Below are 25,692 nucleotides of genomic sequence, written 5' to 3' on the forward strand. Positions count from 1 at the left end.
GACCCTTTAGCACCGGTTCGTGTCACCAACCGGTGTTAAAGGGGCCTTTAACCCCGGGCCGCAAAAAGGCCGAGGTTTTTGGCGATTTTGGGCATCGACCAGTGCCTCATTCTGTAGTAGTGTGATGATTCATACTTTTTATATTGGGTTCACTATTATTAACTGAAAACTAGAAACATTGAAGTTCATTGTTCTATTCTTTAAAAGGAGTGGATCTAATCAACCAAAGAAGAATGGTCGTGCTACTGTTAAAGGAAAAACAGTAGTCAACAAGAGAGTTAAGGAATGCACCCAAAAACTTTCAATTGAATTTTTTGAGACTCGTGGAGGACCAATTGGACCGAATAGCCGTGCATTTATCGATGAGATTGTAATATTTACAAGGAAATGGGCCCCACTCATTGGAGTAAACAGTTGGAAGAATATAAAGGATGAAGTCAAAGAAAGAATTGTAGAAGGGATGCTGGTATGTTGTGTACTAATTTTCATCAAATGTTGTTGTGTACATTGATTTTTACAAACATTTGACTTCTTTTTAATTTTGAACAGCTTATCTGGAACTTTACCAACATTAGCAGCTTGGCAAATTGCCAGCGATCGGTATAGAGGATGGTGAGGCACTCTAAGTGCCACGTACATGGCTTCCAAAAACTATGCTGATAGAATTAGAAATGTACGTGAATACATAGACCTTGTTGAGTGGCACTACCTGCTCTTGTATTTTTTATCCGAAGATTTCAAGCTCAGTTCTTCTTAATTTTTTCTTCAAACAAGCTTTATCAACTAAAGTAGCATTGTTACATTTCACTGTTTCTCATTTGGCAGAAGGTTAGGGACCAAAACTCCTCCAACTGTAAGCAACAAAAAACCACACATCTGATGGGTTCCAAAAACTACTCTCAGTGTAGCTTCGAGATGATATTCATATGATTCACTAATCTAGTCCTTCCATTTTACTATGCATCACTTGTGTGTTAAATTAGGTTTTGGCATTCTAGAGAAACGAAGAAACTGTTGAAGAGCCAAGTGATCTTCTTGTTTGGAGGAGCACACACACAAGAAATGGGAATTGGTCAAATACTATATCAGCTACAGTATATGTGAGTTAATCTTTCATCAATCATATATCTATCTATATATACTATATAGTTGAAACCAAAAGCAATTAATTCTCCTATAGCTCAAGGTCATCATTGTCTTACTGCAACTGAAATGAAACCTATGTATCTATGAATATGTGGGGTGATTATCCTGTTTCTCATGGACGTTTTAGCATGTGACAGCCACTGTGGGGTATTGGATCAGTCTGGTTGCCCCTTTTACTCTATTTTGCATTATTTTGTGCCTGGTCAGCTATGAGGTATGAGCAATTAAATGAAGATATTTGTGAATTCTCATCTATTTGAATGATTGAAACATGTGGGTGTGGCTGTTAACATTTCAACAAGTATTGCCACTATTATTATGTTAATTAATTTCTAGGGTTGCTGCATATACTACATAGGATCTATACAAGCTGGTAGTAAAAAAACAAGAACCTAAAATGTTTCTTTTAGCACAACAGTCAGCCAAACTGCTAAGCTCATGTCTCTATTGCTCTGTTGCTTTCTGCTAGGTTCACACAGTCTCTGAATATCTAGGATGATGGGTATGCTAAGTATAGTTTTTTAGCGTCGCTGTGTCAAGCAACTCTAACACATTTTGTTATTTCATTTAGGATAATGCAGCCTTCAAAATTTGTGAGATTGGCTTACGAGCTGATACACAACCACTATCATGTGTTGAGGAGAACATGATTTTCCAGTGATGCTACAAAGAAGTCACAACGGTAAAATCATCCAAATTACATGGCCATGGATATATGTCCAAGTAACAAACTCGTAGAGAACTTATGAAAGAGAACCTTGAAGTTCATGCACGTGTTGAAGCTGCAGCCAGAGAGAAGAGCATTGCTTTTGAAGCACTGGTTGGGAACCTCAAAGAATAGATCGCGCATGACGCTATAGAGAGGAAGAGGGAGAGGGAGAGAGAAGAACTGAGGAGGAAGATGCAAGAGGAGCTGGAAGAAGCTAAAAAACAAATAATAGAAGAAATGAAGCACACTACAAGAAACCTGCTAATCCATGACGAAAATTTTCCGTCACGGATCATCAAAAAACTGTCACTATGCAACATTTGTGACAGTTTTAAAGAACGTCACCTATTGAGCGTCAAGGATTAACCTCCGTGACGATTTTCACAAAACCGTCACAGATTAACAGAATTCGTGACGATCACAAACCGTCACAATTGAGCCCAAGGCCTAGTTTGCCCAGCCCAAACCCATTATCTGTGATGGTTCAAAACCGTCATAGATGAATTGCCACATCATCTAGACTGCTTATGTGGATCATAACATGGATGTTTATATCACCATCTAGCCCATCTATTTTTGTTGTAAGAAATCCCACATTTATTGAATGACAAATACGGTGACATTTCTTTATTGCATTTTCGATTGTAGATTTACAACCATTTGGTCAAACATGTTTATATATATATATATATATATATATATATACACACACATTGATGATGAAGCAATTTAAAAACAAGACTAATTTATACAGCCAACAATTGTCTCTCTATGCCGCAAATAAGCAATGCAGCCGCCTCAGTGGAATGATGCTCCTTCGTCAAGCATTTCTCCAATATTGTTTATCCACTGATTTCCTGAAAACCATAAAAAAGAAACATTCAATCAAGTAGTGATTTAGATAACTTAATAGATAGCTGCTGCCTAAGCTAAAATATGTTATCTACAACTATCAATTTAAACATATCCAGTTGAAATGGTTGCATTCACAAAATATATTTCTACTTTTATTGATGGTAAACTAATGTCATATTTAGAGTTACAAAAATAAGTTGCTGCTGCCGACAGATGCAAAGCCAACACCATTAACATTTAAATATGAACTACGTGCACTACATTTCAGCATGGCTAGTTTGTAAAATTTATATCACTTAGTGGCACAAAGTGTCAGTAGCATCACCAAGTCGATTAGTTGGACACTGCAATTATTTACTAAACTGAAATTCTAAATGATTGTTTAGGCTTATAATTAATTTAAAGCAAGCAGCAAAATTGCATATACACAGCACAATCAAATAGCAGCATTACCATTTTTTTGTATGTACTATACTGAACCAAGGCAAGCAAACAGCTTATGCTAAAGTTAAAGCTTTTAAAGTATGACATAATGCAGAGCACAAAGGAAAATTGATACTGCTAGTTTGACATTTCATCTCTATAGCCCAAAAAGAACATCACAGGAAATGAGTCCACGCTGACCTGAAACCACAATCCTGAAAGCATGGGGCTGGATCCTGCGCTCGTGGTTAAACAGAGTAACTACAACACGATAACATATTTTAGTTAACAATGGAATGCAGAGAACTAAAACTACACAACCATAGAATGCAGTGTCTGTTTGCTAACCCAAAGCAGAAAACCGTGAAATATAGAAACAAATATTCTAGATTACCACTGAAGAGCAAGATCTATAATGTTGAGCAAATATTCTAGATTATTTATTTCAACATCTGGTACTTGAACTTTCAGAGGTAAATAAACAGCAGTATTTTTAATTAAGCAGTATATTTCAACCTATAAAATTATGATATGCTACTCACACAAAATTATAATTTAAATTTTCCTTTTCTATCCCTGCTGAATCGATTACAAAATGAAATTGAAAACCAATTACAAACTGAGAATGAAATAGGCTACAGATCCATACAGGAATTAATTTCATACCGTGAAGGTCATCACGCTTGGAACTGAAGAAGCTTCATTATTGTGCGATGGTGCCGCATCCAGTGCCGCATCCAATGCTGCCGCCCGCAGTAGTGCCGCATCCAGCACCTTATCCGTTGTCACATCACACACCAGAGGATTAGAAGAAGTACAGGTCGAGAGAGGGTTTGACAAGGGGGTGCACGGAGAGAAGAAGGAGACAGCGCTGCTGCCCTTTGCCGTGCGCCGCCGCTCCTCCTCCACTGCGACAGGGGTAAGTGAGAAGATGCATGAGATCCGCTATGAGAGCGCACCCCTTGCACCGCTGCTGCCACTCACCCGCTCCTCCTCACAGATCCAGTAGAGGAAGAGAGAGCTCGAGAGCCAAGAGAGAGACGGGGAGGATTTGGAGTGTGATGGGAGCGTGTACGGTTTCATCTTGCTGGGGGCGGTGGCGCTCAGTCAGGTGGATGACACCGGTAGGGGTGGCGGCGCTTGGGTGAGAGGCGGATGGTGGAGACTGGGGAGGCAATCTTTGATGGATTAGGTTATGGGCAGCTTATATACGCGAGTAGGTATTGGGTTTTGGGCTGGATATCCACTATACTAGAATGGGTATCACTGGTGGTGGCATACCATCTGTGACGTTCTTTGAATCCGTCATAAAAAAACCGTCACAGATTAGCAGATTTCTTGTAGACTCTCCTAAAATGATGGCACAACACAAAGAAGCAACTCTGAATGTAGTAATATTTCTGATTTTTTAAGCATTCATCTTCTTGCTAAACTAATGATTATGATGACTAATCTTTTACCTTGATATTTGTTGTTTAGAGTACACCACAAAACAATGAGAATACAGAAGCTGTACCAACCATACAAGATGGCGATGAGACTGTTGAACATGAACAAGACAATGTCTTAGAGCAGGTAATGACACTATTGTACCTAGTTCCAAGTGTCTTGACATATATACCATGACCTGTACAAGATAAAAAAAATTATTGTTTGTAGACTCAGCCTGCAAGTGTTGTCACAGTACAAAGAGATGCAACTGCTCATTGTAGTAAAAATTCTACTATTGTCGGCAAAAAGCTTTTCATCGAAAATAAGGAAAATGTGCCACCAAAAACGACATATATCACTCAACAACAGCTGTTGAATAAATCAAGATCTAGCAAAAGGGGGAAGGTAAGAGCTGTACCATGTTCAAATTTTACTTTGCTCAATTCATCATGACTCAATCTATTATGTCCATCACAATTGCTTAGTGCTGTCCATTGGCCATGTACTTGCATTTATCTTGTTGTTTTGATATAAACTGATGGTACGGAACTATCACAATCTGGTAGTGTCTTGTATGTGGTTCCAAGAACATATATCTGATTTGTTTTCTCCTTAATCATCTTGTTGTGTATGGTTGAATGGTTATGGATATACTAACAACACTCTCAAGTACTTTCTCCTTGAGATAACATTTACCTGCGGCTTCCATGTTTACTGCATATTTTGACTTCATGCCATGTGCCCATGTGCTGATTGTATATATATGCCTAGCCTTATTTGCCAAGGACCACAAGTTCTTGAAGTAGAAGGTGCTGTAAATCGTTAATGGATGCTCCTAGTTTCTTATGTTATATATGGTTCTACTAAGCATAGGATTAGTAGGTTCTAGGTGTGGTTCTGCTCTAGAAAGATAGGCACCTATCTGCGCTTTAATGGAACTCGAGTCTGAAGTTTCATATAGTCTAGTGGAAATTTTTTTGTATCAGCAAGCCTGAATTTCTTGCTAGCCCAATTAGACAATGTTCTTGGGTAATACATATTGACAGAAAATGAAATTATGAAATTAGACATATTATTATCTCTGAATGATAGCTTATTGAATATTGCTAATCTCATTTGACCTTTTGTATACAGTGGGCAATTTCTAAAATGTGGAACTCATACGTCTTATTACTCTTTCCAGTAGCTTTCGCAATATCTGCCATGGCATTGGCTTTTTTTGTAAGGTGAAGGTTATGTGTTAACCAGAATGGATAAAGTTGGGACTTGTCCTCATTTGAGAATTGAGAGTACTATATACATTATGATTTTTGTAATCCACTAAACAGTTTGTCTACAGCTGTACATGAGCCGATTCTAGAGTTTTTCTTGTCTCACATGCACATATAATTTCCTAAGTTTTGAATTTATATTTTGGGCATGAAGTACTAAACATAGAAGTTTACTTACATCTTAGCCTTACTCTTTTTGCAGTAGGTAGACAAGATTTCAGAGGGAGGATCATAATCAAGCAACAACATTGGCGAGACGATAACATGTGGCGCTCATAGAGAACTCATCTCCATGGCTGCATAGATGTTAGGAAGTCTAGTCTAGTTGCATGTTTTTAATATTTCTGGACTAATGAGAGAACTTCATTTATGATTTTAGCTACTATTTGAATCATTGTCATACTATTGGATGATGAGTGAGTATAAATTAATATATGTGAGTGCACTCTCTTTTGTCATGGTTTCCTATTTTTGCAAAGATCATTTATTGAACACAAATTAAATTATACAACCGTTACAATAAAAATGGTGCCTACTACCTCTATGGCAACATGATTATTTATGTGGCAACAAACCATATATTGACATGCATTTTTGGCGTTGCAATAACATTAGATCTATAGCAATGATAAAATTGTGTGGCAAATAATTTTGTTGGCACGGCACAATAGTCGTGGCAATAGCGAATGGTTTCTAGCAACGGTGAAAAGGTCATGGCAAAAAATATTATTGTCACGGTCCAGCAACCGTGCCAATAACATATGATCTCTCACAACATATTAAAATCATGGCAATAGGTAATGCTGCAACGACAAAAGCGATGGTGGCAACAACGCCAACACTCTAGAAACGGAAGAAATTGCGTGGCAACAAAATATTTGGCAACCAAATATTATCGTGGCAATAAAGTTTATCCCAACGCTATTGAACCATCTCTTACAACGAAGCCTAGTGTTGCAAGTGCTCCTATTGCAATGATAGTGAGTGTTGCGACAACATCCTATTGCCACGCTTGGCAACACTCATCTATGGTTGCAAGAAACAACATCACTCGCAACGCCGATCTAGAAATGGTTGCAATAACTTATTGCAATGCAACTTATTGCAACGCCTATGATTTGGTGGCAAAAGCTACTTATTGCAACCAAATAGAGCCGCTTGCAACACATTTGTGGTGTTGCCAAAAACAAAGAAGTGATGCCCTAGCACTATGCCCTCTCTAACCATAAAATGACAATTTTCCCAATTAAGGATTAAGTGTTGTGACAACATCCTATTGCCCTAGCACTATGCACTTTGTCTAGGTTTTCAAGACAATCATCAAAAGTTTTTCCATAGAAAGAAAAATCATCCTTGAAAACTTCCATAATTTCCTCAATCATATCAGAGAATATAGACATCATACATCATTGAAAAGAAGCATGGGCATTACATAATCCAAAAGACATTCTGCGATAAACATAGGTCCCATATGGACATGTAAAGGTGGTTTTATTTTGATCATTCGAATCGATTGGAATCTGATGATATCCATAATATCCAACAAGGAAACTGAAGAATGATTGATTTGCCAACCGCCCTAATATTTCATGAATGAAGGGCAATGGAAAATGATCTTTCTTTGTTGCCTTGTTGAGTTTTCTGTAATCAACATACATTCGCCATCTAGTTATGGTTCTCTGTGGAATTAATTCATTCTTCTTGTTCCTAACAATGGTCATTCCTCCATTTTTAGGCACAACTTGCATATGACTTACACACTCCATGTGTGGCACAGGATAAATAATCCTAGCGTGTAACAGTTTTAAAACCTCTTTCTTAACCACTTATCTCATCGCATTATTAAGCTACGTTGGAGTTCTCTAGAAGGTAAGGCATTGGGATCTATAGGAATGCGATAGGTACAAAGAGCAGGGTTAATTCTAAGACCTGTGTTTTTCTAAGACTATGATTAAGCGAAATGTTTCTTCTTCAGAAAGTCTATTGCTTATAATCACGGGGGTATTAGGGTCATCGTTAAGAAAGATGTAACGAACCCAATGTAGCACCCGGTTTTAAGAGCAAAACTAGATACACACCATATGTGAGCCCAGGAAGTCTAATCTCACATATAGCCACAAATAAGGGTAATATCAATAGTCAATGCTTATATATAATGAACTTAGTATAAAAGGTATAACCTTAGATAGCAAACAACGGAAAGACACTCTGTTCTTCAGGCGAAAGCTCCAAATCCACAGGGACAACTGACTGGTTGAGCACAAGCCTAAACTCTTCTCCAAACTAGCAATCTGGTACCCATCCAGGATTTTTATCGAAATAAAATGTAAAGGCAAGCATAAGTACATCTCGTACTCAGTAAGAATAACATGGGGTTCATGAGGCTCAAAGGCTAGACACTGGTTTAACTGCATGTAGCTTTTAGTTATCACAATTTCAGCAAATAAGTAGCATCAAGTTGTCAACTCCCGAAGTAAACTCATGATCAAGTAAACTGAATAAAGAATAGCACAAAAAACATATTACCAACAATAACATTAAAGATTTGTCATTAGTGATCATTTATTCTGTATTGGTCCTAGGCCGCTCGTGACCGTGAGCACGGCTGATATATTAGTTTTACACTCTGCAGAGGTTGTACACTTTCATTGTGGGTCATGATTTACCCTTTCGACCGAGGTAGCTAATCTCTTAACCCCCTTCCTAGGAAGGCCGGTAGGGTTCACTGTGAAGCCTTTCAAAGGTTCGTCTAATAAGTTAGGGCCGCTTGGTTTCATTAGTCAGTCCATATGATTCACCCGCAGGAATCCACGATCTGCTATTCCCATTTGCGCCAGACGGGTAACATCTAACAAGTTAGAAAAGGTCCTCATACTGGGCTAAAGCCAGAGCCATGTAGCCCTCACAGATGTACTGTAGGTCCCTGATGGTCATATATAGATATGTCCTTATGGAGAGAAACTAGAGCACCATAGGATAGGCCAATGCACCAGCCCTCTATACCATTGTTGCTAAAAAGTCCTCTTTTAATGTTTATTGCATATTCCATTAATCAAATTACAAGATCATGGTTTAGTGGAGCAGTAGCATAAGCTACCCAATGCAAAACCATAGGTGACAAGGTACAAGATCAATACTAGTAAATCCTTAACAAAAAGACACATGCAATATGAGTTGTGTGATTAAACTTATTAGGAAACAAGGATGATCCCATGCTATACTTGCCTTGAAACTCAGATCCTTCTTTTAGTTCCAAACCTTCCACAAACTGCTTCTTGATCACCACGTAAAAGCTCACCGTCTAAACTCAGTCATCACATCAACAGCAATCGTCTAGAGGCAATCATACAAAGCAAACAAACCTATAATTAGAACAATACACCAACAGCAGAAAATAAAGATGAAAAGTTTATAAAACAAGTCTACTTCACACTATGATCATCTACTTCACACTATGATCACACAGACGTAATGTTCACAAAAATTGGATCTAAAATGAAGAAGTCATGATTTAAATAAGATTTCCTTTAATAATATAATAGATTAAATCTAAGCTCAGATTTAAAAAGTTGGAAACATGTATAACAGTGCTACTAATCTATAGATTACGCAAAAATGAATCTAACGCAATTTGAACGGATCAAAACGGAGTTAAAACAAAGTTTTTATGAGTAAAATAGGATCAATGGCAAATCTGTAATTTTGAGAAAGCGTATTTTGAATCTGAGCGGACGGGAATACGCTTTTGGGTTTGGAAAATGTATTATGGAAATCCGCTAAGGACCGCGGGTTGACTCTTTAAAAACCAGGGGGACTATCTTGCAAAACTCACAGTCAAAGAGGTATCTTCCATCTCAACCCGTCGGATCCTGGGTGAATGGCCGAGATTATATCATGGGGAGGGAGAGGGAAGTGGCCCGCCAGAGTTGGGGGTGCCGGCGGTGGCGCCATGGCCGGACTTAGTCGGGGTTGGCCAAGCGGGCGTTCTAGGGCACTAGAGGATAAACCAAGAGCACTGGGACATAGTGGAGCTCAAGGAAAACTTACCTAGGGCAAGACCGATGTCGGGGAGAGGCTCGGGCGCGCTCGCGATGGAGGAAGGCAGACGGCGGGGCTCCTACAAGGTTCTGTGTCGATGAGAGAGCTGTAGAGTGCGATAGAGAACAAGGGGAGGGGCTTGGAAGCTTCACAAGGACAAAGCGAAACTCTGCAAGGAACTTACGGGGGCAAAGGCGCGATGAATCTAGACTTCACCCACGGCGGCGATCTCAATCCTTTTCGACGGTGGCGGCAGCTTGGCTAGGCAAGTATCTGTGCCAGGGTTTGGGGTGGGGGAGTTCGGCGAGGTCGAGGGCGCTATTTAAGAGGGCTCCTAGCCGTGCGGAATACACCGAGCGCATGAAATCCGCGCGGCGGATTAGAACTCTCGGTGGAGTCCACCTCCGTCATGAGGTGGAAGAAGGCCCTGACAGGTGGGCCCCACTTGTCTGTGACTCAGGGCGCGGGTCCCGCTTGTCAGCGGCTGTAGCAGAGGGGAAAGGCGTTGCCGCTGGGCTGCTCAGCAGTGGGCCGGGGAAATTTTTGGGCCACGCAGGAGAAAGGAGGGAAGGGCGAAAAGAAAGCAGTCCATGGGGGGGGGAAGTGACTGGGCCGGGGCTTCTGGGCCTTTAGGCCAAAACCAGAGGGGAGAGTTCTCTTTTTATTTTCTGTTTCCCTTCTCTTTTAAAACAAACCTATTTCAAAACATTTTCAAAACCAAAATTTGAATTCCTTTTAAACTTTAGTCAAAACCACTCATCACAATAAATCAAATGCAAAAACATAAATGCTCAAACAAGTTGCTACCTCCTATGGTAAATTTTATTTAAAAGAAAAATATTATTTTTCCGATATTTCATGGGCACAAAAATACACAATTTAACATTCTATCCTATTTTGGAAAATTGAAAATTTTGGGGTGTTACAATTCTACCCCCCTTAAAATGAATCTCGTCCTCGAGATTCGGTTAGTGCTTACTCAAACCAATGCGGGTATGCTTTTCTTAGATCCACTTCTTTTTTACAAAAAGCCTCCTCTTTGGTGCACTGATTCCACTAGACTTTGTACATCCTCAAAATCCAACTCCTGGTCACCCTTTCTGTTGTTTCCAAAATTCTTACCAGGTACTCTTGTATGTGAAATCTGATTTAACAGTCAATTCTTCTAACGACATCTGCTCTTATGGCACATGCAAGTACTTTTTAAGTTGAGACACATGGAAGACATCATGCACTCATTCTAAACTTTCAGACATCTCCAACTGGTAAACCTCTTTGTACCATACTGCAATACACAAGCTCACGACATATCTTCTAAGTAATCTTTGCAGTTCCTATGGTCCCAAGTGAGTAATTAGTAGAGCTCATTTGACAGTACTAGTGACATCACTCCAGTTCAACACTCAACTCCGCAATCCTTGGTGTTATTTGAACTCCTCTAGCACACTTTTTATGCTTTGAGCATTCTCAAAGGCTTTTTCTCGTTTAAGTTTGACTCAATGAAATCCATCAATGATGTGACCAGCTCAAATCCATCTTCCTAAAGATGCCCTTTAGATACTTACATTCTACGCAAATATCACTCCTACATTCAAGAGGATAGTATCTCCATGATCCACTATGGTTACCTTCACATCACGAGTCAGGTGGTCCAACTTACTTAGTTGACTCATGCACAAGCCATTACTTTTCTTGTGTAGAGCACATCTAAGGTCTTGATGGGATAGAGGAACTCTATTTGTCAATCTTTATAACACCCTCAGTGAACCACTGATAGAATCTTATCATTCCAAGTCAATCTCTTAGTCACTCTTATGTCAAGATCACATTGGCTCTAGCAAACCTATGATAGCCTCTTGCCATATCTATAAAACTCTAAGTCTCAATCACTTTCCTTTGGTGGTTTCCCACTCTTGTATATTTAACTTCCTTGAGTCCATCCTTAAAGATGACGTCTCCTAGATGAGAACTTCCATCAACTGGAACATACTGGTCATGCTCCATTTAGTAACAAAGTCTTTTAAATTCACTGTACCAAGTCTCATGATCTGGAGTTGGTTTCTTCACTAAGTTCCAACTATTGGTACCACTACTAGATTCGCCCAGAATTTCAACGCGCCTAAACTATGGCAAAAGCGCCACAAACTTTGTAATAACCGGAATGGCAATGCGCGAAAAACGTTGTGGGGTGTTGCAAGACAAATTGTGGCAAGAGGCTGTCGCAACGCTTTTCTGGTTAGTGTTGCAAATGCAGTAGTTATATCACAACACTTGTGGCGTTGTAATCTGTGTTGTTGCTACGTTTTCTGGTGTGGTAACAGCAGCTAATACAATGCTTGAGGTGTTGCTGGAACATGTAATTGCAACATGGCCATGTCGTAGCAACTGGTGCAATAGCAACGATTAGTGCGGGTTGCAAAACAATTTATTTCCACACTCGACATTTCGTTGTTATACTTAATTTTTCATGTTCGGATATTACTGCTGCCAATTTGGCAATTGCAATCATTCCTGAGTTCATATATAGTTGACAGGGATTCTAATTCTGTTTCAAATTGAATGAGATTAATTTAGAACTTGCAATCATTCATGCTTAATCTTTTCAAGATTGAGTATATATAGTATGAAATGATTCAAAGTCTGGTTTTGGGATGCTATGAATTCATCTATAGTATGATATGGTTTTAGCATATGTTTCGAATTGAATGAGATTAATTTAGAACTTGCAATCATTCATGCTTAATCTTTTCAAGATTGAGTATATATAGTATGAAATGATTCAAAGTCTGGTTTTGGGGATGTTGTGAATTCATCTATAGTATGATATGGTTTTAGCATCTGTTTCGAATTGAATGAGATTAATTTAGAACTTGCAATCATTCATGCTTAATCTTTTCAAGATTGAGTATATATAGTATGAAATGATTCAAAGTCTGGTTTTGGGGATGCTGTGAATTCATCTATGGTATATATAGAAGATTGGCCGATCGCGTTGAACAGGGAGGTAATATATGACTTCTCTACCTTACGATTCCTAAATTTCAATTATACATATGCTAACTTGTCCCCTTGTGAATTGACAGATCAAGAAGAAATGCGAGAATATTCGTGTCCTCCTCAAGCGCAAGTACTTTAAGCCGGCGTGACCGGAATCTTCCGACTCCTCCAGCGATGCAAGGGACGACAAGTGAAGAATGAAGTTGGTGGTCTGTATATAACCTTAGATATATGCTTTTGGTGTAATCAGTGAAGTACTGGTTGTTGGCTGGTGGGTGTAATCAAGTAAACTGTTAAGTCCTCCTTGTTGGCTGGTGTAATCAAGTACACTGTTAAGTCCTGCTCTATTTTCAGATCTCACCTATGCTGTTAGTCTTCAATCTCATCCCCTTGCTGGGCTACCAGGCAACCCCCTGGTGCCATCATCCTTCCCTTATTCCCCATATGAACTATGGTTCACTACATATACATAAAGGATGAAACATATATTAATACAGTATAAATAAAGAAGATGCAATCTCAAGCTCACGAAGAGGATGAAACTTATATTGCAGCAGTTTATATAATTATGTAGACATGCGGTCAAACAGGTTACACAAACAAAATAAGTACTCATATAATACTCTTAAACAAAGAAATAGTCGTCCTCGGGATCACCAACACTTGAAGCTGGTGCAATGACTCCATCATCAATTTATGTTTCATCATCGTCGTCGTCCTCTGCATCAAGAATTGTTGCTTGATCTGGTTCAGGAACACATTGGGCAATCGCAAATCTAATAGCACTTGCATGTCCACTAGAGCCTTCCACTCCTGGTCTCCTCCAACTAGACACATCCATATGTTGGCGTACGTCGTCACACATGTCTTGCACACCCACTTCGAACAAAGATATATCCATGTCACTGTCATCTATTGTACTTGATTCTGGCATGGCAAACAAATTTCTAGGCTTCATTGCGATAACAGAACACCAATGAGGCTTGTCTGGTATGTCAGCGTACAAAACTAGTTCAGCTTGTGTTGCCAAAATGTAGGGGTCACCAGAATATCGATACCGACTTCTATCGATGTCGACAATCCCATACTTATCCTTCTTAAATCCTTTTCCTTTGCTCGTAGTTGCAGCTGGTACATCGTACCAGTCACACGCAAACAAAATAACTTTTTTTCCCATCTCGAACTCAAGAGCAATTATTTTTTAAGCACTCCATACCATGTCATATTACCGGTGCTACCATCACCCTTCACACAAATGCCACTATTACTTGTGCTGAGCCTTTTCTCTGTAGAAGCTGTTCGGAACAAGAAACGATTGATAAAGCATCTATTGGACACACGGGCTCGAGGATCTGGTCCTTTAGCAAGTACCTGTAATAAGACGTTACTAATTTTGCCTTCCTTAATTTGCCTGGTGATCTGCAACACACAGTGCAAGAACCGGTGAATGACACATTTCCTGAAACTATAAAATTAAAATAGTTATTTGACCACTCACTTTGTCCTTAAACCAGTGTACAAATTGTTACTTGTGTCGTTTATCAAGGTTTCTAGTGCTACCATCTTTCCTGAGTTCCTCCAAATGTTCGCTGGTGCATTGTAATACATATTCAAATATGTGTTTAGTAAAATACTTATTTAACTCTTGCCATACTGATGTAACATAAAATATGAGTACTTACTCAACCCATTGTCTGGCCTCGTCACAGTTGCTTGCTATGTAGTGCCTCATCTTCAATGACTCTTCTCTACCAATTACCTCCAAAACAGATCCTCTCTTGCTGAAATCAACATCGCTAAATACGCTGAGCCCAGATGGTGGCTCATTTACAGCGGAACTTTCATGACGATTAGCTTGATTCAATTTGGTATCAACGTCCTGTAAGAAACGAGAGCAAAACGTCAAGCACTCCTCAGAGATATATCCCTCGGCTATCGAGCCTTCAGGATATGCTTTGTAACTCACATAGCCTTTAAGAGTACGTAAATATCTCTCGACCGGATACATCCACCTAAAGCTGACAGGACCTCCTAGTTTAGCCTCTTCAGCTAAGTGAACCGGCAAATGCATCATGATATCAAAAAATGCAGGTGGGAATAACATCTCAAGGCGACAAAGAGTGTCTATGATAGAACTGCTAAGCTTATCAAGATTTGTCGGCAGTAGCTCCTTTGAACAAATTGCATTGAAGAACCTACTAAGATCAATGAGTGGGACCACAACATCTTCTGGCAAAATGTTGCGTACAATCAAAGGTAACAACTTCTGTAGAATAACATGGTGGTCGTGGGTTTTTAGTCCGGAAACTTTGCAACCTTCAGGCATCTTCACACCTTCTAGAAAGGTGCATAACATTTCCTTCTGATCTTTGGATAATGTGTACAAAGCCGGTGGCGTATTATATTTAGTATTCCCCATCACAAGATGTTGATCCTTCCACATACCAATACTTTGCATGTCTAGCCGGGCCTTGTCACTGTCCTTATATTTACCTTCAATTTGAAGCAAAGTTCCCAAAATGCTATCACTGATGTTCTTCTCAATGTGCATCACATCCAAATTATGCCTTATAAGCAATGAGTCCCAATAAGGCAATTCAAAGAAAATACTCTTCTTCCTCCAATTGTGCCATCTAGTTTCTTCTTCACGTTGCTTCCTATTTCTCGAGCCTTTCCCAAAGACCACTTCCTCAAAAGATTCAAATTGTTGCCTCACTTGTTGGCCAGTCAATGGCTGAGGAGCCTCCCTCAATTCTGTTCTATTATTAAAGCTTACCTTGTTCCTACGCCACTTATGTGTTGGTGGCAAAAAGCGTCGATGCCCCATGTAGCAATGCTTGGACCCATATTACAACCACAAGAAATCTGTGTCCTTGTTGCAATATGGACATGCAAACTTCCCTTTGGTGCTCCAACCAGATAACATTGCATATGCTGGAAAATCATTGATTATCCAAAGTAAAAGAGCATGAAGCGTAAAATTCTACTTTACCTTCGCATCCCATGTTTCAACACCTTGTTCCCACAGCTCCTTTAGCTCATCTACAAGGGGACGAAAGTACACATCAATATTGTTTCCAGGAGACTTGGGTCCTGGAACCAACATCGACATCATCCAATAAGGTTGTTTCATACACAACCAAGGCGGCAAATTGTATGGGATTATGATTACAGGCCAAACTGTGTATGTTGTGCTTATCATCCCGAATGGGTTGAATCCATCTGATGCTAGAGCAAGCCTAACATTACGAGGATCTTTTGAAAACCACTTGTATTTCTCATGCACGTGCTTCCATGCCGGTGAGTCTACTGGGTGACGCATTCTGACATCACTAGGCAATTGTTCCTTGTGCCATCTCATCTCTGTTAACGTGGTCTCCCACATATATAGTCTCTGCAACAGAGGAATTAGAGGGAAATAACATAGGATCTTACGTGGAAATCGCTTCTTTGGTGTATCACTGGTGTCACTAGTATCGTCACCCTTTGCACCACCTACATCATCCTTCCACCTAGACTGCCCACATACTGGACAATTGTCTATTTTTTTAGTTTCCTTCCAGAATAATACACAATCATTCTCACAAGCGTGTATCTTGTCATAGTCCAGACCAAGTTCTCGAACTACACTTTGCACTTTCTCCAAAGTGTTTGGGACATAGTGGCCTTCAGGTAGCACAAGTGAGAACAGATGTAGGATGCTCCTCAAGCAAGCGTTACTCATACCATACATGCACTTAATCTGAAACAATCTGACAATAAAAGAAACCTTAGTGGCCTCCTTGTAGCCTGGATACAATTCCTGTCTTGCCTCCTCTAGTAATCTATAGAACTTGTTGGCACACTCATTTGGCTCTTCATCTACACCTTGGATGATGTCCCCATGTATACTACCCCTGATTAATGCTCCAATCAACTCCTTGCCACTTTCAAGATCATTATTACCTGCTTCTCCTTCACCATCATCGTCAACGTCTACTGATCCCCCAAGCAGGACATTTTGTTCTCCTTCTTTGATGAAACCCTCATCAAACCGATTGGACAGAACATGACGGTGAATATCACGTCGGGTTCTGTAGACCATGCAACGGCATCTAGCGCAAGGACACTTTGCAGTAGTTGTCCCAACAAATATGGTGTCCAGAAATTTGATGAACTTCTCTTGCCAAATAGGATCTGACCGGTCCATTCGCATCCAACTTGTACCATATTGCCGTGACATTATCTTCTTCTCCTAGCAAAAAATGTGCAAAACGAATTATGACATATATATGTACAACTTCATCACAAATATATATAATCCAAGATTATATTACAAACCAATAATTATGGAAAGCATTAAGATCAAGTGCGGCCCTGCACGCACCTAGTTTTGTTGCCACGGGACGTTGATCACCGGCGTCCACTTGCAAATTATCAGTAATGATGTTCGATCCTTGTCCTCACGGCGCTGGAGTAGATGCCCTCCTATTGATCGATATCTCAATTGATGGAGTAGCGTCAAGCTGCGAGAGGCGCCGCCAATGACGTAGGAGAAAGGCTAGGTCACGCAGGGTTGATGATGGGCCAGCTGGACCATTTTAATTTTCCTATAGTAATATACCAAACGACCGCCGTGATTTATTTGCAGCCAAACAGATTCATGGCAAAATGACACACTTTTGCCTTGCCTAGAACACTTGCGTTGCATTTAACAAGTACCTATTGCAATGGGCACGAGTTCTTATTACAACGACCCAAAAGTGTGGCAATTATAGCTTATATCGCAACAGTTTCTTTATTAAGTTGCAATAACCAACAGCCTAATTGCAATGGTCCTGAGCAAGCTTGCAACGCTCCAAAAACGTGGCCATACAGTCCCTCAATAGCAACTCTATACCTAATGGTTGCAAGAGCATCAGATAGTTGCAACGCTGATCAGCACTAATACCACGAAATGTCAGCATGGTAAAAGTGCAAACCTGTTGCCACGGTTTAAAAATAGAGGTTGCTATAGGAGTAACATATTGCCACGGTATCGGAAAATGTTGCAGAACGTCTCCCTTTTACAACACAATTGCAGGCGTTGCACAAAGGGGCGTGTGGCAAGAATGTGCGAATTTAGTAGTGTACCTCTATCTTAGTTGAATTGCTTTGCTCTCCCATTCTATGTATAACTTCGTAGACTTTGTTGTCACCTGATTCTCACAAGCACCACTTCCAAGCTTTGAGTACTAGTACTGACCTATATCTCTATTCATATTAGCACACTTCAACGGAACTACTTCTTGCATCAAAAACCAGATTCATCAAACACTTGAGGTCCTTATCGATGATCCAACATTAACCAATACTTCTCCTTGTAACTCCTTTGATAAGACTACCCCCCTTAGAAAAGGTAAACTAGGGGCTTAAATGGGTAGTTTAGTCCATCTTTCAGGTGGGTTTCTTATCATCAGATCTTCTAATACCGAAAATAAAGTCAAGTAATCTGAAATTCCTCACGATATGAAAACACCAGCGCAGTAAAATAGGCATAACTCCTTTTCTGTTAATCCAATAAGGTCTTAGCTTATACCGTTAGAAACCTTATCAAAATCCCTACAACTTTCATATAGAAGGCTTCCTTAGTTTCTGTGTTTAAACCTAGGTAAAACAGCCCAACATGATATCCATCCCGACAATGTTTCAGCATCGATACAACAATTTGCAGAAGTCATATCTCGAGCTAATTAGATCATATGGGGATGAGTCTTACATGGTTGAAAATATTATGAAGTCCTCCACAACTTCAGTATATCCCACTTTTCCAGATTCTGATGTTAAATTGGCTGAAAATAGGAATTAACTAGAACTGTCCAGATTTTGAATTTGTGCAGCAACAGCAACTTGTAGATGTCATAACTCAAGTCCTAATAATCCGATAAAGTTGTAGTTTCCATCGTTGGAAAGCTTATCTAATGACCTACAGCTTTATTATAGAACTTTTCCCAAATTCCGGAGTTACATTTGTCCAAAACAGTAGGCAACTGAAACTGGTCCTGATTCCTGATAGCTCAACTGTACCATATTGTGATTTTCGTAATTCCCAAACCACAACAGCTATGAGGGTGATTCTTGCGGTCAGAGAAGGACCTTGAAGTCTGCTATCACCCAGAATTTTCACGTGATTTTATGGTTATCCGAGAGGAGGGATTTGAACTAAAGAACATAAATTGCTCCCAAAAGACAAGACAGAGAAACAAGAGAAACTAAAACCCAACTATTTATTCAATTAATTCTCATACCTTAGACCTATAAACTAAATGAAATTGTGGAGAAACCCACAAGATCATTGCACTCATTACAAAAATCCAACTGAATCATAAGCACTAAGAGAAACCAACCAAACATTAAAGGTTCACAAAGCGCACATATTTGACTAAACTCAACTTTTGCTACTAACGTTTATTACAAAGGGGGACTTCCTACTTCTTAAACACGGTGTGACTACAGCGACATCTGGGGTAGCATCTCTTGTGTGGAGTTAGGCAAGGTATGTCCTCCACCTCATTGACCTTAGGTATTCCACCACGACTTCTCCACTCATCAATCTCGTCAAGGGTTTCCTCATAGTGTTGCCTTACTTCTGCCAATTCCAGTTGACTGTCTTCCAACTTTTGATGCATGACTTGGATAGTCACAGCCATCTCCTTTAGTTGTTCATTCTACTCCAAGTAGAGGTCAGCCATCACACATTGCAAAGTGCCTGGTGGACAACAAGGAAGATACTTTTGTTTGCCATTCTTCCTCTCTTCGTAGTGCTTTCCATGATATGCCAGAAGAGCTTGATTGGCAGCATCAGATATGCTAGCATGCTTACTGAAGCGGTCACTGAGAGATGAGTGAATGGATTCCACCACGCGTGAACCAGTAAACTCATTCCACCTTGTGATGTGCGCTTTATGTGCTCCAGTGGCTCTCATACTTGGGATGAGTCCACTTAGTGCACTTATACTCCACCTTGGTTTGCTGTTTAGGATAGTAGTCTTATAGTATACGTACAAGCTGAGGGTGAAAGAAATCTTCGCCACTAAAGGATGTGGTAAAGTACTCCTTCCGCCAACAAGTATGTCTTGATGGGATAGGATGAGCTTCTTCATACTCTGGTTCCGTTAAGCCATAGATACCCCGAGTTAAGCATGGTCTTCCAGAGTTGCTACGAGCAATCTTTTCGTTACGAACCATATATGGAATTAGACCAAGAGTAAGTTAGAATAGAAGCAATAATTTTATAATAGAATTAGATGATAGAACATAAGAGTTTTAGCAAATAGCAAGGGTGAGATAGTAAGCATGAATGTAGTGAAGCAAAGATGACTAAAACAACCATTACTATCTAGGCTTGCGTCATACAGTCAGCATTGCTCTGATACCACGTTGTAGCACCCGGTTTTAAGAGCAAAACTAGATACACACCATATGTGAGCCCAGGAAGTCTAATCTCACATATAGCCACAAATAAGGGTAATATCAATAGTCAATGCTTATATATAACGAACTTAGTATAAAAGATATAACCTTAGATAGCAAACAGCGGAAAGACACTCCGTTCTTTAGGCGAAAGCTCTAAATCCACAGGGACAACTGACTAGTTGAGCACAACCTAAACTCTTCTCCAAACTAGCAATCTAGTACCCATCCGGGTTTTTTATCCAAATAAAATGTAAAGGCAAGCGTAAGTACATCTCGTACTCAACAAGAATAACATGGGGTTCATGAGGCTCAAAGACTAGACACTGGTTTAACTGCATGTAGCTTTTAGTTATCACAATTTTAGCATATGAGTAGCATCAAGTTGTCAAGTCCCGAAGTAAACTCATGATCAAGCACAATGAATAAAGAATAGCATAAACAACATATTACCAACAATAACATTAACGATTTGTCATTAGTGATCATTTATTCCGTATTTGTCCAAGGCCGCTCGTGACCGTGAGCACGGCTGATATATTAGTTTTACACTTTGCAGAGGTTGTACACATTCACTGTGAGTCATGATTTACCCTTTTGCTTGAGGTAGCTAATCTCTTAACCGCCTTCCTAGGGAGGCTAGCAGGGTTCACTGTGAAGCCTTTCAAAGGTTCGTCTAACAAGTTAGGGCCGCTTGGTTTCATTAGTCAGTCCATGTGATTCACCCGTAGGAATCCACGATATGCTATTCCCCATTTGCGCCACATGGGTAACCTCTAACAAGCTAGAAAAGGTCCTCATACTAGGCTAAAGCCAGAGCCATGTAGCCCTCACAGTTGTACTGTATGTCCCGGATGGTCATATATAGATAAGTCCTTATGGATACAAACTAGAGCACCATAGGATAGCCCAATGCTCCACCCCTCTATACCAATGTTGCTAAAAAGTTCTCTTTTAATGTTTATTGCATATTCCATTAATCAAATTACAAAATCATGGTTTAGTGGAGCACTAGCATAAGCTACCCAATGCAAAACCCTAGGTGACAAGGTACAAGATCAATACTAGGAAATCCTTAATAAAAAGACACATGCAACATGATTTGTGTGATTAAAATTATTAGGAAACAAGGATGATCCAATGCTATACTTGCCTTGAAACTCAGATCCTTCTTTTAGTTCCAAACCTTCCACAATCTGCTTCTTGATCACCACGTAAAAGCTCACTGTCTAAACTCAGTCATCACATCAACAGCAATCATCTAGAGGCAATCATACAAAGCAAACAAACCTATAATTAGAACAATACACCAACAGTAGAAAACAAAGATGAAAAGTTTATATAGTCTACTTCATACTACAATCACATAGACGTATAGTTCACAAAAATCGGATCTAAAACGAAGAAGTTATGATTTAAATAAGATTTCCTTTAATAAAATAATAGATTAAATCTAAGCTCAGATTTAAAAAGTTGGAAACATGTATAACAGTGCTACTAATCTATAGATTACGCAAAAACGAATCTAACGCAATTTGAATGGATCAAAACAGAGTTAAAACAAAGTTTTTATGTGTAAAATAGGATCAATGGCAAATCTGTAATTTTGAGAAAGCGTATTTTGAATCTGAGCGGACGGGAATACGCTTTTGGATTTGGAAAACGTATTCTAGAAATCCACTAAGGAACGCGGGTTAACTCTTTAAAAACCAGGGGGACTATCTTGCAAAACTCACGGCCGAAGAGGTATCTTCCATCTGAAGTCGTTGGATCCCGGGTGAATGGCCTAGATTAGATCGTGGGGAGGGAGAGGGAAGTGGCCTGCCGAAGTTGGGGGTGCCGGCGGCGGCGCCATGGCTGGACTTGGTCGGGGTTGGCCAAGCGGGCGTTCCAGGGCACTAGAGGATAAACCAAGAGCACTGGGACGTAGTGGAGCTCAAGGCGAACTTACCTAGGGCAAGACCGATGTCGGGGAGAGGATCGGGTGCGCTCGCGATGGAGGAAGGCGGACGGCGGGGCTCCTGCAAGGTTAGGTGTCGATGAGAGAGCTGTAGAGCGTGATAGAGAACAAGGGGAGGGGCTTGGAAGCTTTGCAAGGACGAAGAGAAACTCGGCAAGGAACTTACGGGGGCAGAGGCACCATGAATCGAGACTTCACCCATGGCGGTGATCACAATCCTTTTCGACGGCGGCGGCAGCTCGGCTAGGCAAGGATCTGTGCCAGGGTTTGGGTGGGGGATTTCGGCGAGGTCGAGGGCGCTATTTAAGAGGGCTCCCAGCCGTGCCGAATACACCGAGCGCACGAAATCCGCGTGGCGGGTTAGAACTCTCAGTGGAGTCCGGCTCCGTCACGAGGTGGAAGAAGGCCCTGACAGGTGGGCCCCACCTGTCTGTGACTCAGGGCGCAGGACCCGCTCTCGGCTGCAGCAGAGGGGAAAGGCGCTGAAGGGGGAAAAGAAAGGAGGCCGCGGGGGGGGGGTGATTGACTGGGCCTGGGCTTCTGGTTTATTTTCTGTTTCCCTTCTCTTTTAAAACAAACCTATTTCAAAACATTTTCAAAACCAAAATTTGAATTCCTTTTAAACTTTAGTCAAAACCACTCATCACAATAAATCAAATGCAAAGACATGCATGCTCAAACAAGTTGCTAGCTCCTATGGTAAATTTTATTTTAAAGAAAAATATTATTTTTCCTATATTTCATGGGCACAAAAATACACAATTTAACATTCTATCCTATTTTGGAAAATTGCAAATTTTGGGGTGTTACACCCAAAAGGTACAGGCTTCAACTCAATGGGAGGTTTAGGAGGTTCTTCAAAGGGATCTAATGGTTGTAGAGGTTGGTCATCTTCTTCCTGTATGAAGAACTGGGCATCATCTTGTAGGTTGGGATCTATGAAAGGTTCTAGAGATGCCTCCTTAACTTCCTCCATTGGGTCTGGCTTAGGATGGGGTTCACTTTCCGTATTTAGGCAATGAGCAATAGGTAATGGGAGTGAATAATTCTTCCCAAAACTAATGGTTAGTGTTCCTGTCTGCCCTTCTTGAATAAGCCTTTCAATTGGTTGGTCTATCAACAGGTCAAACTCTACGATGTCAAAGATGTAAAAACTTAAGGGCACCTAAGTATTGTTGACCAGAATAGGCAAGACATATAGAATTCCTAAACTAGGTAGAATATGTCCAGAAGGGCTTGTCAGAAATTTTGTCATTGGGGTTAATGGCATGTTTTCTAATAAATCATGAGCAAAAGATGCAGATATGATATTAATACCCACAACTGGATTGTACAGAGCATTGAAAGGGTCTATATGAATTTGGCACAAATGGAAATACAAGGTGAATCTAAGCAAATCACTCTTTCGTAGCCTGTCGTAGGAAAGCTTGATCAGTCATATTTGAGGGTTTTTCTAAAAGTTTTGTATTCTGAGGCTTTCCTACCATGTGGTGTTTTGAGGTATCACTGAAGTCGGTGAAATATTCATCCTTGAAATCAAAGATCTCTGAAACTGGAGTTTCCTCCTTATCAGGATTTGAGATAGCTGAAGTTGATGGATCGAATATAATTTCTGGTTCAACTATGTGGGACACTTTCTCTTCTTAGAACTCTATTGGCTCAGCTTTGGGGGATCAAACAATTTTGAGTAGTAGTTCTTTTGTCGTAGGGGCAGATGTGTGCAGAAAAATATCCATTACAAGCTAAGTTGAGAAAAGAAGAAGTTCTCCTATCCAGACCCATATAAAAATGTTGAAGAATTATGGGGTCTGGGATGCTTAAGGATGGACATGAATGGACAAGATTGTCAAAATGTTCCCAAGCAGCTACTAGAGACTCATGTCCTCTTTAATAAAGTATAGGATGTCTAAACGCAGGCAGACAATTTTAGAAATAGGGAAGAAGTCTAGGCAAAAGCTAGAACAAAGAGCTCCCCAATTTCCTTCCTTACTCGGTGCGGTTCTACTATACAAGATCTTAGCTTTTCCTTCCAATGTGAAAGGAAAAAGCTTCCATCTTAGGGTTTCATCATACATGCCCTTGATACAAAGACATGTACATGTCTGTCCAAACTCGTTAAGGTGAGTATGAGGATTTTCATCTTCCTTGCCTGAAAACGTTTGGTTTTGGACCATTTGAATTCAGCATGTGGGTAGCTCATAGCAATAAAAAAGAATAGGCTTAGCTGAAGGTGGTGGCTCTAAAGCTACGGTTTTAGGAAAATGGCTGAGGTTAATAGGGTGGAATCCTTTGAATCTAAGGGGACTCTGAGAAATCTATAAGGGCAAGAATAAAAGGAAAGGATAAAAGTGTAAAAGTAAAGTATCGTTATTTATATTTAGGTCAAGGGAAGAACTAAGGACTTAAACAATGAGATCAACTTGCAAAACATGACTACTTATGAGTGATTGGGTTGCATAACCACATACATGGCAAGAGGGTAAACCATGATAGATATACGATACAAAATATAGAAGCCCAGAGAATATAGAGATTAGATATAGACAACTCAGCTTAATATTAGGTAGACGTCTGATTAGTTCAAGAGATAGAAAATCCTATGTAGTTCTAATTTATCAAGTCATTCATATATCCTAATGATACACTATCATATATAGCACAAAAGACTCTTTATTTATGTATAAGGAACATTGCTATAAAAAGCCAAGACAGAGCTGGACTTTCTACGCAACTGTGGTTCTACCTATCCTACAAATAGGGGATGGAATACAAAAGACTCAAAGAAACTATCACTTCAACGATCTACCATGCAACCTGGCCAATAGGGTGTAATGCAGAGAAATGACATCTAAGCACCATGCCGGAAGGTCCTAATATGGCTAGAGGGGGATGAATAGCATATTAAAAAATGCTGAAAGGTCCTATCTCTAGGTTCGCGAACTTTGGATCTCACCGAATTGAAAAGTGAACCGCTGCCGCTGCGAATTCGCGCGTCCCCAGCTCGAACTAAGGGCACAGGTGAGCTCGCCTCCTCCTTCTCCCTCATATGCTTTCGGTTTGGCTTAGAACGGCCTGAATCGCTCCAGATGCTAACTCCGACGAGGAGCTCGGCCGCATGCCCATGGCGCCGCCGTGTAAGCCGCCGGCCGGCCGGTGCTCAGCCCCAATGAATCCTGAGCCGTCTGATCTTGAGTGAACGCTCCACATTAGAAAATAACGTTTCGCTGCCAGATTTGCTAGAGTTCTTGCGGATTCTGGTAATGAAACCCGCAGTTCCTAGCGTATTCCGCTGAATACGTTTTCTCAACCTTGAACACGTATTTTCGTCGGTTTAAAAACAAAATACGTTTTCTACTATTTACATGTTTGCCACTGGATTTAAAATGCTTATAAATGCTCATTTTCAAATCCGATTTGTTCCATTCAAATTG

General features: G+C 40.2%; 2 long non-coding RNA genes across 2 annotated transcripts; both read right to left on the minus strand.

Annotated features, from left to right (window-relative positions):
- On the minus strand, nucleotides 2,573-4,802 carry LOC110435775. Its single transcript, XR_002453632.1, has 3 exons — nucleotides 3,800-4,802; nucleotides 3,335-3,394; nucleotides 2,573-2,712 (listed from the first exon to the last, which is right to left on the minus strand). It is a non-coding gene; the product is annotated as an uncharacterized LOC110435775 (long non-coding RNA).
- LOC110436025 lies at nucleotides 13,427-14,964 on the minus strand. Its single transcript, XR_002453723.1, has 3 exons — nucleotides 14,553-14,964; nucleotides 14,369-14,459; nucleotides 13,427-14,289 (listed from the first exon to the last, which is right to left on the minus strand). It is a non-coding gene; the product is annotated as an uncharacterized LOC110436025 (long non-coding RNA).

The sequence above is a fragment of the Sorghum bicolor genome, chromosome 5 (assembly GCF_000003195.3).
Source record: "Sorghum bicolor cultivar BTx623 chromosome 5, Sorghum_bicolor_NCBIv3, whole genome shotgun sequence".
Lineage (NCBI taxonomy): Eukaryota > Viridiplantae > Streptophyta > Magnoliopsida > Poales > Poaceae > Sorghum > Sorghum bicolor.